Genomic DNA, 16029 nt, shown 5'->3' on the forward strand with positions numbered 1-16029 from the left:
TAATCTCTCTTTTGTTCATCTTTCATTTTGGGTAATTGAAGATTATTTGGGTTATTATTGGGAGATTGACAACCTTCCAATCAATCATCAAGTACTTCTATTATTCTTTGCTTTATTATTAGAATCATTAGTAGATATAATTCTCTTAATCCCTTTTTAATTATTGTTAATCATTTTCATTTATTCATCATGTTTTACTTTGTTGGTATGATTGACAACCTTGCTAGCATGTTCAACATGATATTGAGTGAGTAGTTTCCTTAGCTAGGGTTAATGGGTAATTAGGGGAAACCAACATGGGGGATGATTCATGCTTAATTTAATATGTTTTCATAGTTTATTTGCTTGCTTGTTGTGATCTCAACTTATGCACATGTTATGTTTGATGAAATGCGAGCCTATGAATCCTTGAATTTTTTACCCATCACCTACCTTTTCAATGAGACTTGTAAGACATAAACCAACTCGAGTCTCATTAGACCATGCATATAGTTGAGTAGAGAAGATTAAGTCGACTTGTAGGTGTTGTACAATCTAATCGATTCGGCTCCGGGACCCAAACTTTCCTAGGATTGTAAGATATAAACCAACTCGATCCATCACAACAATAATTGCTTGCTTATAATTTGAGAATATGTTTGTATGATCAATTCCCATGAATCCCCTATGACCCCATGACACCCTAGTGCTTTTTATCAATTGTTTACATCCCTTTTTAATCATCTTTCTTGTTTACTTTCATTGCTATTTAGTTTAGTGATCTTCTATTCAAACCCCAAATTGTGACACCCCTAGACACCGCTAGTTACAATTGAAAATCTCACTTCAATACCCGTCCCTTGGGATCCGACCTTTACTTGCCTCTTTACTAATAGTAGAGTTGTTTGTGGAGTTATAAATATTGTTTTGGTCTAGGTGCTCCTAACGACAAGTACCGAAAACTAAACCTCTCAAGAGGGTTCGACCAAAAATGGCGCCGCTGTCGGGGACGGTGTTAACTTGATTTAGATTTTCTTAGATTATTATTATTTGTGTCTTTCTTTGCATTGGGAAAGTAAAACTCCTCAAAGTTTGTTCTAATTATTTTCAAGTTGTTTGATATTTTGCATGTCTAGAAGATCACAAGGTAACTTATTACCCTTTGATCACGAAATTGAAAGGACTTTGACAAACAATAGAAGACTTGCTAGAAGAACTTTGAGAGGTAGTGGTGAGGTTGTATATATTCAACCAAACACTATTGAGTTCGTCAACCCTTTTGCAAGAGAAGGTGAGGAGAACCCAACACAAAATCCAACACAAAATCAACCCACAATGCCTAAATTTTCATCACATTCCGTACTAACCGAGGAGAACCTACCCAATGGTACTCCCACACCACAACACTTAACCGGAAATTTCATTGCCAAATCCGCATTTATCCAATTAGTCGAAAGAAGCCAATTTGGGGGGATGCCTAGTGAAGACCCTCACTCTCACATGGAGACTTTTTGTGACTATTGTGATGCGATTTCTCAAACCGGTGTAACTCAAGACCAAATTCGATGGGTCTTATTTCCTTTTTCTCTAATTGGCACCGCAAAACAATGGTTGAAAGGCCTTGATAAGGCTACTCTCGGAATTGACTCTTGGAAGAAATTGGCTCTAGCTTTCTACAAAAAGTTCTACCCACCGGAAAAGACTAACATGCTAAGAGCTCAAATTACGGGCTTTAAGCAAAGAGATGAAGAATCTTTGTATGAAGCTTGGGAGCGATTCAAGAGAATTTGTCGCTCATGTCCTCATCATGAACTTAGCGAGTGGTTCTTTGTACAACAATTTTGGAATGGTCTTTATGAAGACTCAAGAAACATTCTCAACATGGGATCAAATGGTATGTTCACCGAAGTTGACGATAATCAAAGTTGGAACAAGATTGAGGAAATGGCGGTCCATAATTCACAATATAGTAGACCTCGCAAGGCTACTAGAGGAGGAAAGCATGAAGTGGACTCTATTACTCAATTGGGTGCTCAACTTAGTGCTCACATTGATACCATCAATTTGAAGTTCGAAAAAGCTATGGCTAGACTTGAAGAAGCCTCAAAATCACCAAAGCAACATGTTAATGCCATGACGGCATCTTCATCAATCCCAAGTGGGATATGTGAGAATTGTGGAACCTTGGGACATGACCAAAGCGAATGTAGGGGAACAAATGAACAAGTAAATGCTTTTCAAGCATACAAGAGTGGTACCCCTTATTCAAATTATTACAATGAAAACACCAAATTCCACCCAAATCTCTCATACAAAAGCCAAAATGTTCAAAACCCTCAACCAACATACACCCCACCTCCCATGAGAAACCAAAATCAAAGACCGTTTTACAACCAAAACCAAGGTTACCAAAATCAAACTCCATACAATCAACAAAATGACCAAGGTTTTGATGTTCAAAAAGCGGTCCTCCAAATGCAAAAGAATCAACAAGAGTTTTTCACTCAAATGCAAAAGGATAGTCAAGCAAAGGAAATCACCATCAACAACATCCTAGCCCACACCAAAATGTTGGAAACCCAATTGACTCAACTAGCATCTTCAAGCTCACAAAGACAAAAGGGGCAATTACCACCTCAAAGTAATCCCCCGAGACATGAAACGGTTAGTGCCATTTACTTGAGGAGTGATACGTGGTATGAAGCACCGAAGAAGCAAGTTGAGGATGAAGTTGTGGAAGCTAGTGACAAAGAAGTTGTGCAAAACTCCAAGGATGGAGAACCATCAAAAGAAGAAGTTTTAAAGAAAAATGAAGACAAGGCCAAGGAGAAGGAACCCATTGTGATTAGACTTCCTTTTCCAAGTCGTCAAGCTAAGCCCAAATTTGATGACCAACTTGGAAAATTTATGGAAATTGTGAAGAATTTGGAAGTCTCGATTCCTTTCACGGAATTAATCAATCACGTGCCGGCCTATGCAAAGTACATGAAGGACATCCTTACGAAAAAGAAGTCAATCCGGAAGCTTGAGACTATCGCCTTCACTAAGGTGAGTAGTGCAATCCTTCAAGGGAGTTCACCTCCGAAACTTAAAGATCCGGGAAGCTTCTCAATACCGTGTACCATTGGCGACACAACGATCAACAAAGCCCTATGTGATCTAGGGGCTAGTGTGAGTGTTATGCCGTATTCGGTGAGTAAAAGGTTAGGGATGGGAGAGCTTAAATGTACCAACATCACACTCCAAATGGCCGATAGATCGACGAAGACACCATTAGGGATATGGGAAGATGTTCCCGTAAGAGTTGGGAAATTTTTCATCCCGGTGGACTTTGTCATTGTTGACATGGAAGAAGACTCCAATATTCCAATCATTCTAGGTAGACCTTTCTTGCACACCGCGGGTGCGGTGATAGATGTAAAGCATGGAGAGCTCACTCTAGAGGTGGGAGATGAGAGCATAACTTTCAATCTTGACAAGACCACGAGAGCTCCCCGTTTGCATGAACCATGTTTTATGGTTGATCATTATAGCCGAAAGGATGATAGGAAGAAGTCGGAATTCCAATGGAAAATGAAAGTTGATAATGCTCCATCAAAAGAGCAAGGGAATAGCAACAAAGAGAGCTTGAAAAGCTCACCTATGACAAGTGAAGAAGATGGCCTCATTGGCCAAAACAAGAAAGGAGGAGAGTTGTCTCTATCAACTCAAGAGATTTTTAATGATCAAGTAGACGAAGTTTGCGGTCTTTGGGACAATGAGTTTGAAGGGATTTTAAATCCCTACATTGGTAATGCTATCGGTCAAGACCAACATGAAAGACAACAAGTGCAAAGATCTATTGAGGATCTTTATCATGATAATGAACAAGCTTTTGACTACTTCTTCAAGGTGTTGAGTAACATTAACAAAACCTTGAACATGCCCCCATGACATCTGATGCGTGTCTAAAATATGATGTTTCACACTTTATTCTACACGCATTTCAGAGCTCAAATGTGCAATATATGCCATTATTTCCCTATTTTTCTCTACTTTTGTGTTTTTGTCTATTATTGCAGAAATGTGAAGAATTGAGCGGAAATCAAGCCGAATCCATCCCTAAGTAATTGACATTGCATTTGACATGAAGTATTGACTCGAGGAATGAGCTTGGTGCGCATTTCAAGGCCTAAAGATAGCAAAAGCATGGGTGCGTACGAGTTTAACAAGCAAAGAAGTGCTTCTCGACATTGCAGCCTGTTTCAGATGGCTATATCTTGAGTTATAGACCTGATAATCGAGTAATTCCAATTGGAGGTGAAATCTTATCCTCTTAGCTTTCCAACGCCGTGTAGAACGCCTGATTTGACCAAGGAACGAAGAAATGGCAGCTGTTTTAAGATCGGTGCGCGATCTGAGAATTCGTCGAATGCAATTTCAGATAACAATATTTGTTGGTCGATCGACTGGTCCAAGTGGTCGATCGACCACCCCACGGGTTCCAGTAGCTACTGTTCGCTGCTACTTAGTCGATCGACTGATGCTTATCGTCGATCGACTGAACAACGGGTCTGATGGGCAAATTAAAAGATCGAGAATTCCAAAGCCCATGGTGATTAGGTTAGGAATAAAGGTTACGCAGGATTTTTCCTATATAAACTAACCTATGTTTTCAGAATGATCAATCAGTTTGGAGGAGAGACATTAGGTCTCGATTCTAGCATAGTTTACATTCAATTCAAATATTTTAGTTTCTCAATAATGTTCGCTATTTTGCATCTGGATTTCCTTTCTGCCTTCAGTTTCGGTATTGCTCAATCATAATTTCAGTCTTTAAGTTTATTATTTTGTTAGTTTAGAATTGATTAGATTAGTTCCCAAAGCCATCAATATTTCGTTCTTTGCATCTTTATTGCTTAGTTAGTTTAATTATGTATTCGTTTCCGTTAATTGTTAATTTAGTTGTTGTTATCAATTCTATCATGCGTAGCTAATTACCCCGTGCTAAGATGTGAGGGGACCTGCGGCGAAGACGATGTAGATTAGTAGACCTGATGTCGGCCTTTGGTCGATCGATCGATTAGTCGATCGATCGATCGATTGTTTGGTCGATCGACTAGCTTAGCTGGTCGATCGACTGACACGCGATAGAATAGCACCGTTTCAATGTTTAATTGCAATATTTGACAACGAGACCGAGAGGAGATTTGTTAAATGCTTAGTATTTGACCGACCCACAAGATCGAGAGATAGGGGAGGGAAAATAGATTAATAAATTGAGACGACTAAATTGCTAAGATCGAAAGATAAGTAATTTAGGCATTAGGAATCACTTTTCAGGGCGAGAGCTAGTATTAGTGAGACCTAGGGACCAGTAGCATAGGCTGAGAGGCGCTACTAGTTAAGAATGGACCGAGAGGACTTCTTATTTGCCCACCTATCGTGATCTATCAGACTTACTTAGATACCGTCGTCGCAGCTGCAGTGAACCGACCGTCTTAGCATTCTTTTTATTACTGCTTACATCTCTTTTTATTACTTGCCCTTTTATTTATGCATTTAGACTTAGACTCAATTCAAATCAAACCCCCCAGTAATTCATAGACTAAAATAAAGACAATTAGAACTCCCTACCTCCCTGCGGATCGACCCTTACTACCGCTTGCTAGTTGTAGTTTGGTTTTATAAATATTATTTTTGATACTCACTTCGACGGGTATCAACATCTCACTAAGGATGAGAGTTTGGTGGAGTCCTCTCCAAACCACCATTTATAAATATTCCTAACTCCCTAACTTGCATTTTAATTCTTACATTGAATTTTTGTCATTTTTGGATTTTTGTGCCTAGATCAAGATATTCATCATTCTTGAGAGAAGTGAGGGAGGGACTAATGATTTTATTGATGTGTAGTGCTTTAACTTAGTGTGGGGATAGCAATTGCCTAGGCTATTCATGCCTTTGTAGTGCCCCTACAATGAAGAACACGGGATTTGAAGAATGAAAATGACACGGGTTATGCAAGTGCACGGATGGACCTGAATCCGGGTAGACCAGGTGGAATCCGAGCGGCTTAAGGGTAATCCGCTCGTCTTATAGGAATCCGAGCATCTGTGGAGGAATCCGTCCGTCCAAATGAGCTGCAAAATCAAAAATTTTGGTCTGTAAGAGAATCCGAGCGTCCCAGCTGAGAAGACGCTCGTCTGAAACTGGCCGCTCGTCTTTGTAAAAAGACGCCCGTCTTTTTGCCAGTGCAGATTAAGAAAAGTTCCTGTAAGAGAATCCGCTCGTCTTTGAGGAAAGCCGCTCGTCCTAAATTGCAGAATCCGCTCGTCTTCTTTGAAAGACGCTCGTCTTTAGGCGAGTTTTCCTGAAGCTAAATTGAGCAGAATCCGAGCGTCCCGGCGGGAATCCGCTCGTCTCCCCCTGCTGTTTTGAATTTTTCGGGTGTTTTAATACCCCTTCCCACATTCATTTCATTCATTCATTCATTCAAACACTACCCATAAACCCCAAAACCCTCATCCTATCTCCATCACCAAAAACAAAATTTCCTCAACCAAATTCCACAAAATCAAATTCAAACTTCCTTATAACAACAATTAATCACTCCTTTTGCAACAATAATCAATCCAAGCACCAAAATCTTCAACCTTTGAGTCCATTTTTGAAATACAAAGACAAATCCTTTCATCTTAAATCGATTTGGGTATAATTAGAAATTGAAGATTTTCAACCTTTTCTTGGTGTAAACAACAATGGCAAGAACAAAAGGAGCAACAAAGGCACTCAAGGTAAAGACACTTTCGAAAAGGCAACAAAGCCTTCAAGCAAAGAAAGCTTCAATGGCTATGGTGGTTTCTAATGCAAACTTGGAAGTTCAACAACAACAAGATCCTCCCTTGGACGCAACAACATCAACAACTCCGGAAATCGCTCAATTATCCAACTATCCGGAGGTAATTTTCATTTCTAACTTCCATAGGGATACATTTGCCAATTATGCTAAGAAAGCCATTTTGCCCACCAAATTCATTTGTGAAGATGCCTTGAACAAATTGGGTGTCCTTGAACAAATAAAAGCCTTCTTTGAAGCCATGGGGTTGGGTAAATTATTTACTACAAGAGAATTGACATACCCCTCCCTTACCTTAGAATTCTTAAGTTCATTGAAAGTGACTAAGGTAGAGACTAGAGAATACATCGAGTTTCGTCTTGCCAATGTGAATAGACGCATCACCTTTGATGTTTTGAGTAAGGTATTAGGCCTTAGTGATACACCATATTATCACAAGATGCCCGAAAAATATTGGGAGGCGATTTCCGGGAAGAAATTTGTGAGCTTTCATGCTTGTCGTACTCTATTAGTCCACCATCTGGGCATTAGAGTGTGGCACAAGGTCATCGGGAATACTATAATAGCAAAGAAAGGAACTAATCACTTTACAAAGCTCGATTGCGTTCTACTTGAGTCGGCCTTAAATGTCGGAAGAGAATTCACTAAGCCCTACAATGCTCTAAGGCTTTTGATGGAAAGATGGCTTAATGTTGATTGTGGTAAGGATGTCACCGCTCATATTATAAATGGAGATCTAGTTACTCTCTTGGCCAAGCACTTTGACGCAAATTTCAACAAGGATAACACCTATGTGGCGATCAAAGGGGGTCATCTCATTGACATGGACGCCATGATTTAAAAGTACAAGTGGGTCAAGCATAATTCTCTTGACACCAACTATGGGTGGCTAACCAATGATGCTAGATCTTTCACTTTGCCTTCCAAGATTTGTCAGTTAAGTGCTCATCGAACAAACTACCTTCTTCCACTCTCCAAAGACGCCGAGTACATCATCCGTCAACAAAGGGGCGAGATTGAAGAGCCCTCCTCTTCCATTGTCACACCACCCTACCCATTCACATATCAAGAGTTCAAACCCAAAGATGTTGAAGTGGGCAATGACTACATGACTCTCCTCATGAGAGAGATGCACAAAAAAGCTTTTAATGATCGAGTAGATGCATACTTGGCCCAATATCCACCCCTCCTTCATTTAGCTAGGCAAGGACTACTTGATCCATCATGTCCTTTGCCTAGTTGGGCGGATAGGGAAGTCTTCTTTCCAAGCACATCTAGGGGTGAAAGACCGGGTGAAGATGAGAATGTCGATGATGAGGTTGTTGATGATGAGGGTGTTGATGAAGAGGTAGATGAAGAAGAAGAGGCTAATGAAGATGATGAAGGAAGTGAGCAAGATCAAGGAAGTGAAGATGGGAGTGTAACACCCCGATTTATAAAGGAGCCTCTAGCAAGACATTCCCTAATAAACCGGACTGTTACCATCTCGGTTTCCCGAGGTAGTGAATAACAAATTAAACTCCAAGGCAAATTACATAATTTCTTTAACTTAACCTTTTTACAAAACCTCATTTACATCAAATTACAAAGAACTAACATAAATAAAAGTGAAAGTCTTCTAAATGATGATCTAGCTACTAAGTCTTCTGGTCCAGTGTCTCACGCCCATCAAGCTCCCATCCTATCTCATAAACCTGTCAAGTCTGCTTGCCAATATTTGGGTCATCACAGGTGTTCACGAATACACAGGGTCAACCACGAGGTTGAGTAGGGAATACAATGAAACAACAAAATATGATATGCATGCTCCTCCGTCACCTCCACCTCCATCTCAACTCATATCTCATAACCCGTACAACCCAGCCATACCGATCCCCGGTAGACTATATATCGACCGTAGCCGATCTCGCCCCGCGGTGAGGACACCAGGGCAAGTCCGCAGAACCCGCCTGGGCCTTATCACAACATCATCATCACCACACCACGTCACCACAACATCCTCCATCTCCAATGCATATGAATGATCAAGAAATTAATGCAACACAATATGTATATTATTGAACTGGTAAATCGTAGAATCATGCCGGTTACCGAATGTTGTGATAATATACTCAATACGATCAATTCAGTCAAGCACATTTCAGGATATGAATCATAACATGAATCAAAAACCACGAATCACGTCAACGTTCACAGTTTGGTCATATGAAACACAAACAAGTCAACACAATTCAACAACAACGATAATAAGTCAAGTGTATTTCCCTACCTTTTCGCAATCCAAGCACACAAGCAATCAATTATGATCCTTCACATATCCATCACCTACATAACATAATTATGTATAATTACCACCTACTCAATCAAATAATCATGCACATAACCTAGACTCATCATAACTTAATAGGAATATCAACTTAAAGAACAAACACGATTTTTCCTGATTTTCCAGCACATGACAGACTCGGAATAAAATACATGACTAATTCCAGAAAAATCAAATTGATACAAGGCCAATTGGATTGGAACCCCATGAGTCTTAGCTACAAATTATATCTAACGTGTGTTTCTCAAATTCCAAACTTATCAAGAGTTTTTAGGCTGATTTCCAAAAACTGACAGAAACCGTCGCATAAAAAGTATTGATTCATAAAACGAGTTTAAAACATTATTTTGCAGTAATTCCAAATCCTATTATCATCTAGACTATACGAAGATGATGTATGAAGAAGCCTCATAACTGAATCGACATAAAAATTAGGGTTTCAAATCATTTTCCACAACCAAAACAGATTCGCGGACTTTTCAGCGACATGTTCATAAATAAATCACCTAGGACAAACCATAAAGAATTTGACTACAAGATTTTATATGCATAAACTAGACATCAAATAAACAGGACTCTCTTTTCAAACCTTTTGAAGACGAACAATTTAAAACAGTATAAATAATGGAATGAAATCGACTTACAAACAGGGAAATCGAATTAGGTTGGAATCGATGAGAAATCTTCAATCAAATGAAAGGCTCGACAATTCTTCTTCCTCTCCCTTTCTCTAGGTTTAGAAATGGTTTTATGAATGATAAAATGAAAAGAGGGGAGAGGGAGAGCGGCTCTTAGATTAGGTTTAGGGTAAATGGTGGTTACATGTTCCGAGTAGGGCAAATGGGTTAAACGGGTATGGTCGTTGGGTAAATGTAGATGGGTAATTCTTGACCCAAAAGACAAAATGTGATGTAGCCCGACTCAACATATATGATATAAACCCGACTTAATAACATTCACGATATTACGATGCAACCAATATAAAATGTATAATACTAATATATAATAATATCCGTTTAATCGATTATATAAAATACGGGGTCTTACAGTCTACCCTCCTTAAAAGAAACTTCGTCCCGAAGTTTACCCTCTCTACCAACCAACGCAAACGAATTATGAAACGCATATACAAAAGTATGTAAGGCACCCACCAAATTGAATATTAAACGTAGTATTACATTCCACCCTCCTTAAAATAAACTTCGTCCCCGAAGTTTAACCATAACAGAAACACATCATGTAACACTCCAACATAACCCACACAACGCATAACCAATATAGCCAAACTGAGAAATCACACATGAAAGTATAAAGATTTTACAATCCTACCCTCCTTAAACATGGTTACGTCCCCGTAACCTTCATTATTATAACAAAAGTTCTCAAACTATCGCTAACAATCGAAAGAGGATAAAAGATTCACAACTCACGCTCAAGTTACTAATCCCTACTAAAGACAATCAATATACAAGCTCTCTCAAGATGCCTAGGTGCTCACATATGGTTCATGTCAAATAACATCGTTTCATCAAGGTTACTAAGCAAGATCACTAACGTAACATACCACGATAATCCTATCCGGCGTATTCTCGTGGCAGCATATTTTCCAAGAAATATTGGTAACATTTATTCATGTGAATAATCAAATTATGAATGGAACAATGCTTTACAAGGTTACCAGAAAAAAATCATTAGTAATTATTCATTTCACTAATCATTGTAATCTCATACCTTAGGAACATAGGGAATCAATCAACATAAGAAAAGAATTAGGGTCAAAACTTTATAAATCGATTTATGAAAATTTGTAACCTAATAGGTCCAGCCCGACTTTCCTTTACATAATGTATGCATTTAGGTCAAGACACAGAATCACCAATAAAATGAAGACAACCAGTTTAAAGATACTTATCATCCTAGAAATATTTTTAATCCTCATAACAAAGGGTTTGGGATTTATTCACGAATGACGAACGCACATTGATTGGCAAATTTTACAAACTTATTGGCCGAGTCAATCAAGCGAGTAAACAGCGATATTGGAAAGTTAACATACAAGACTATCATACATAAAATTTCGTTCTTGGTGTTAAATATATTTAAACTGCACCCAACACAATGACATAAAAGATTAAATGTATTTAACTACACCAATTTTACAAATATTCATTACATATTATGCTAATATCAACATACCATGTTAACACATAACTCACTTAAATCACCACATTACATTTCCCGTTTTGACATTCATAACTAACCACAACCCACCAATTCACTACATGAACGAACAACATGACCAAATTAACCCACTAATTTGTGACTCCGTTCTAGCTTCATTCCTCCAGACTAGCAAATATCATGAAACCATACAACCAGACACTAGCTGGAAATCTCATTCCGAATTTATACTCACACGACAAAATTTAACTTCATTTTCAAAACTTTTACTTTCATACTGGACGGTGAATAACTTTCTTAACATAAATCTTCTAACAGAGCCGTCCATAGAATCCATTTACAGCTTACTACGAAACTCAAAATCAGATAAACTTAATTCAATTCCTTCAAACAATACAAGCTTAGGTGTCGACTCATATTTCATAATTTACAGGTTCATCTTATTCATTTCAGTCCTATCTTTACTAATGAACGACTATTACCTCAACATCAGGGTTCTAGTCACACTTCTTTACTCAGTTATATACACGGCTAACACGACTACAGCATTTAATCGAAGACCTTTTAGATAGTACAGATTCCCTGGTGACGTCTCATCAAAGCATACGATTCGTACCATAAAGTAAAGCAAGTAACTACAAATTAAATGTGTTCAATCAAATTTTTTACCTCTTTATTATAGATCTATTTATCACAGGTTGCATGGTCACACAAAGTATAAGTACCAACTCAATTACATGTTAAATTTTAAAACGATTTATCACGTCATAAGAACTAGACAAGAGTCTAACCATATAGTCAATATAAGAAGATTATTAGTTTAGATCGGAGGCATACTATAAAATTCCCAGTTAAACTCCTTACGGAACCATCGACTGTGCGTCATGAGTAATTAACTTAATAATGTAGAAGTCAAACAACTGAAATTACAATTGAGTATTAATAGTTATATGATTCACAATAACCACAAAATTACTTCCATATCACGCATATGTTTAACATTTTAGCAACCATACCATTCAATTGTATCCATCAACTCAGTATAATTCATTTTCAGCAAAAATAAAAGATATCGCATAAACAACTTAAACATGTACATATACCATCATATAACTTGTAAAACATTATCTATGACAAAAGATTAGTAAGGTGAACAAGTTCTCTGGTTTGCACGGTTTGAACAAATAGGCAACTCGCGGCTCAATTAAACGTAACTATAACGACTATCATTTAAACATACGCATGACATGTGAATCATCAAAGGGTTATCTCATTATAATTCGACGGTTCGAGAATATATTTCAAATATCGTAACTATATCGTAACTATATCAACTATATTTCAAGTATCGTGACAATTGCAACAATCACCTTAGCATTTCATGACAATACAACTATGAACATATCCAATAAGGAACAACACTATTTTATTATCATATCATAAGTTTAGGTTCAACTGAAATAAATTAATGCAATGAAAGTAATAAGTATAACTATAGGCACACAGACTCACATAAAAGACATGAGAACTCCGATGACATCCTACATGTGTGAACATTTAGACATACTCATTACTACCATCCATGTGTAAACATTTAAACATAATTATTATAAATATTCACGCGAGTATATTAGAACAATCAAGTTAACATTTAACGCCACCAACTTTACCAAGATATGACAATATAGTTTTATATTTATATATATCCGACCACTATACAAATATGATGAACACACCATAGATATTACAACATGCCAAACATATATAAAATATGCAACAACTGGACTCGTATAAAATATTTCACCCTCGATTAAGGATCAGATTAAGCTATTCAATTTCACACATACTATCATGCCAACAATGTTATAAACTAAACTTTAATTTTTTTATCACTTATTAAGATACATAACCAATGAATATGTGTGCTACTATCATCATATAAGGACACTATAATTTCACATTAATAAGGCTCATGAAATAAATCAACAACCGTATGAAAACTCAACATAGAATTCACATTTTAAAAGTTATGATTCACGTTGTAACTTCCAAAAATCATGAATAAATAACCGTTCAACGAAAACTTGAGTTATATTACTTTTTATAACATACAAAGAGTTAATAATTCGTGAGAAAAAGAATGAGGTCCAAAGCTCAAGAATTCAATTTTTAAAGAATTTTACAACTCAGTTGGTCCAAACAAGTATGTGACAGCAATTGGTCCGAAACTTGGGTCAGTTTGCAAAACTTACCATTTAATATAGAGACATCAAGAATTTTCGTGGCTTATCAATTTAAAAACATATGCGAATCTTCTGATCGATGGAGTTGGAATTATGCAAAAATTATTAATACAATTTAAATGAGGAGTTTTACAAAATCGTTGGTCAAAACATCACTGCACAGGAACTTCCTGACCACAGCCCACTAAAATATTTATTACTCCTAATCCGTATATCCTATAAGCATAAAACCAACGCCAAATGAACACTAACTCCCGAGGCTATCTCCCATAAAATTTTCATCCATAGGCAATAAACAGAAAAGAAATGGCAGTAAGGTCAATTAAAGAGTAAAATCAAACAAAACGAGTTTCAGCACTAGGTCATTCTTTACTATGTTACAAGCTCTTATGAACATACTATGTATACTAACCCATCCCAACTTAAATCTCCCACTTTGTACTTACGTAAACATCTATCCCATAGAATCCCTTCGCATCTCGATCTACTCCTTACATCTAAATCACAATTGCTATGACTAGAAACATGCAATTCAATAGTGTTTCTGATTACTATCACAATACTATACTAGCATGGCTTCGGGATCACATAGCCGCATATCATTAGACATAATAGCACTATCAACACGTCATTCAACATCCATCCAGATAAATATCATCAATTCGCAATTATTTCTACGCTCACGATTACCACAATCCAACACTTCATTGATTATCAACTTGAACACGAAAATTTATTTCTCATCTCCACAACATCATATGATCACGTCATCATTCATACAAAATACTTACCGTAACGTTGTCCTGCAGAGTGGTTAGAATATATAGGTCTTAAGGTGTACACCCACTCGATTATATCCAAGGTTTTCCTTCTAACTACCCCATTCACTCGATTTCTCTCGGGTTACCTGGTTCAAAACTGAGAGGGCAAAAGAGCACGCATTAAGGGCGCCTTCTTAACCGCACTGTGAGCTCCTAACAGTTTATTCCCAGGGGTTCATTTTATTTAGACACATCCTACGTTCATTGGGTTCATTGGTTTAGGCCTGAGGATCGTTCACTGACGATACCACTTTGTAACACCCCGATTTATAAAGGAGCCTCTAGCAAGACATTCCCTAATAAACCGGACTGTTACCATCTCGGTTTCCCGAGGTAGTGAATAACAAATTAAACTCCAAGGCAAATTACATAATTTCTTTAACTTAACCTTTTTACAAAACCTCATTTACATCAAATTACAAAGAACTAACATAAATAAAAGTGAAAGTCTTCTAAATGATTATCTAGCTACTAAGTCTTCTGGTCCAGTGTCTCACGCCCATCAAGCTCCCATCCTATCTCATAAACCTGTCAAGTCTGCTCGCCAATATTTGGGTCATCACAGGTGTTCACGAATACACAGGGTCAACCACGAGGTTGAGTAGGGAATACAATGAAACAACAAAATATGATATGAATGCTCCTCCGTCACCTCCACCTCCATCTCAACTCATATCTCATAACCCGTACAACCTTGACCATACCGATCCCGGTAGACTATATATCGACCGTAGCCGATCCGCACATTTCCTTGTTGAGGACACCAGGGCAAGTCCTGCAGAACCCGCCTGGGCCTTATCACAACATCATCATCACCACACCACGTCACCACAACATCCTCCATCTCCAATGCATATGAATGATCAAGAAATTAATGCAACACAATATGTATATCATTGAACTGGTAAATCGTAGAATCATGCGGTTCTGTTCGAATGTTGTGATAATATACTCAATACGATCAATTGATCAAGCACATTCTAGGATCTGAATCATAACATGAATCAACAACCACGAATCACGTCAACGTTCACAGTTTGGTCATATGAAACACAAACAAGTCAACACAATTCAACAACAACGATAATAAGTCAAGTGTATTTCCCTACCTTTTCGCAATCCAAGCACACAAGCAATCAATTATGATCCTTCACATATCCATCACCTACATAACATAAATATGTATAATTACCACCTACTCAATCAAATAATCATGCACATAACCTAGACTCATCATAACTTAATAGGAATATCAACTTAAAGAACAAACACGATTTTTCCGATTTTCCAAAGACATGACAGACTCGGAATAAAATACATGACTAATTCCAGAAAAAATCAAATTGATACAAGGCCAATTGGATTGGAACCCCATGAGTCTTAGCTACAAATTATATCTAACGTGTTTTTCTCAAATTCCAAACTTATCAAGAGTTTTCAGGCTGATTTCCAAAAACTGACAGAAACCGTCGCATAAAAAGTATTGATTCATAAAACGAGTTTAAAACATTATTTTGCAGTAATTCCAAATCCTATTATCATCTAGACTATACAAAGATGATGTATGAAGAAGCCTCATAACTGAATCGACATAAAAATTAGGGTTTCAAATCATTTTCCACAACCAAAACAGATTCGCGG

The 16029-nt window shown here is 37.5% G+C and overlaps 1 non-coding gene across 1 annotated transcript; it reads right to left on the reverse strand.

The window, feature by feature from the left end:
- Positions 1-1686: 1686 nt before the first annotated feature.
- Positions 1687-1793, reverse strand: LOC141654408 (small nucleolar RNA R71). The gene has a single exon (XR_012547969.1). It is a non-coding gene; the product is annotated as a small nucleolar RNA R71 (small nucleolar RNA).
- Positions 1794-16029: the final 14236 nt, after the last annotated feature.

Source organism: Silene latifolia, chromosome 4, assembly GCF_048544455.1.
Source record: "Silene latifolia isolate original U9 population chromosome 4, ASM4854445v1, whole genome shotgun sequence".
Taxonomy (NCBI): Eukaryota; Viridiplantae; Streptophyta; class Magnoliopsida; order Caryophyllales; family Caryophyllaceae; genus Silene; species Silene latifolia.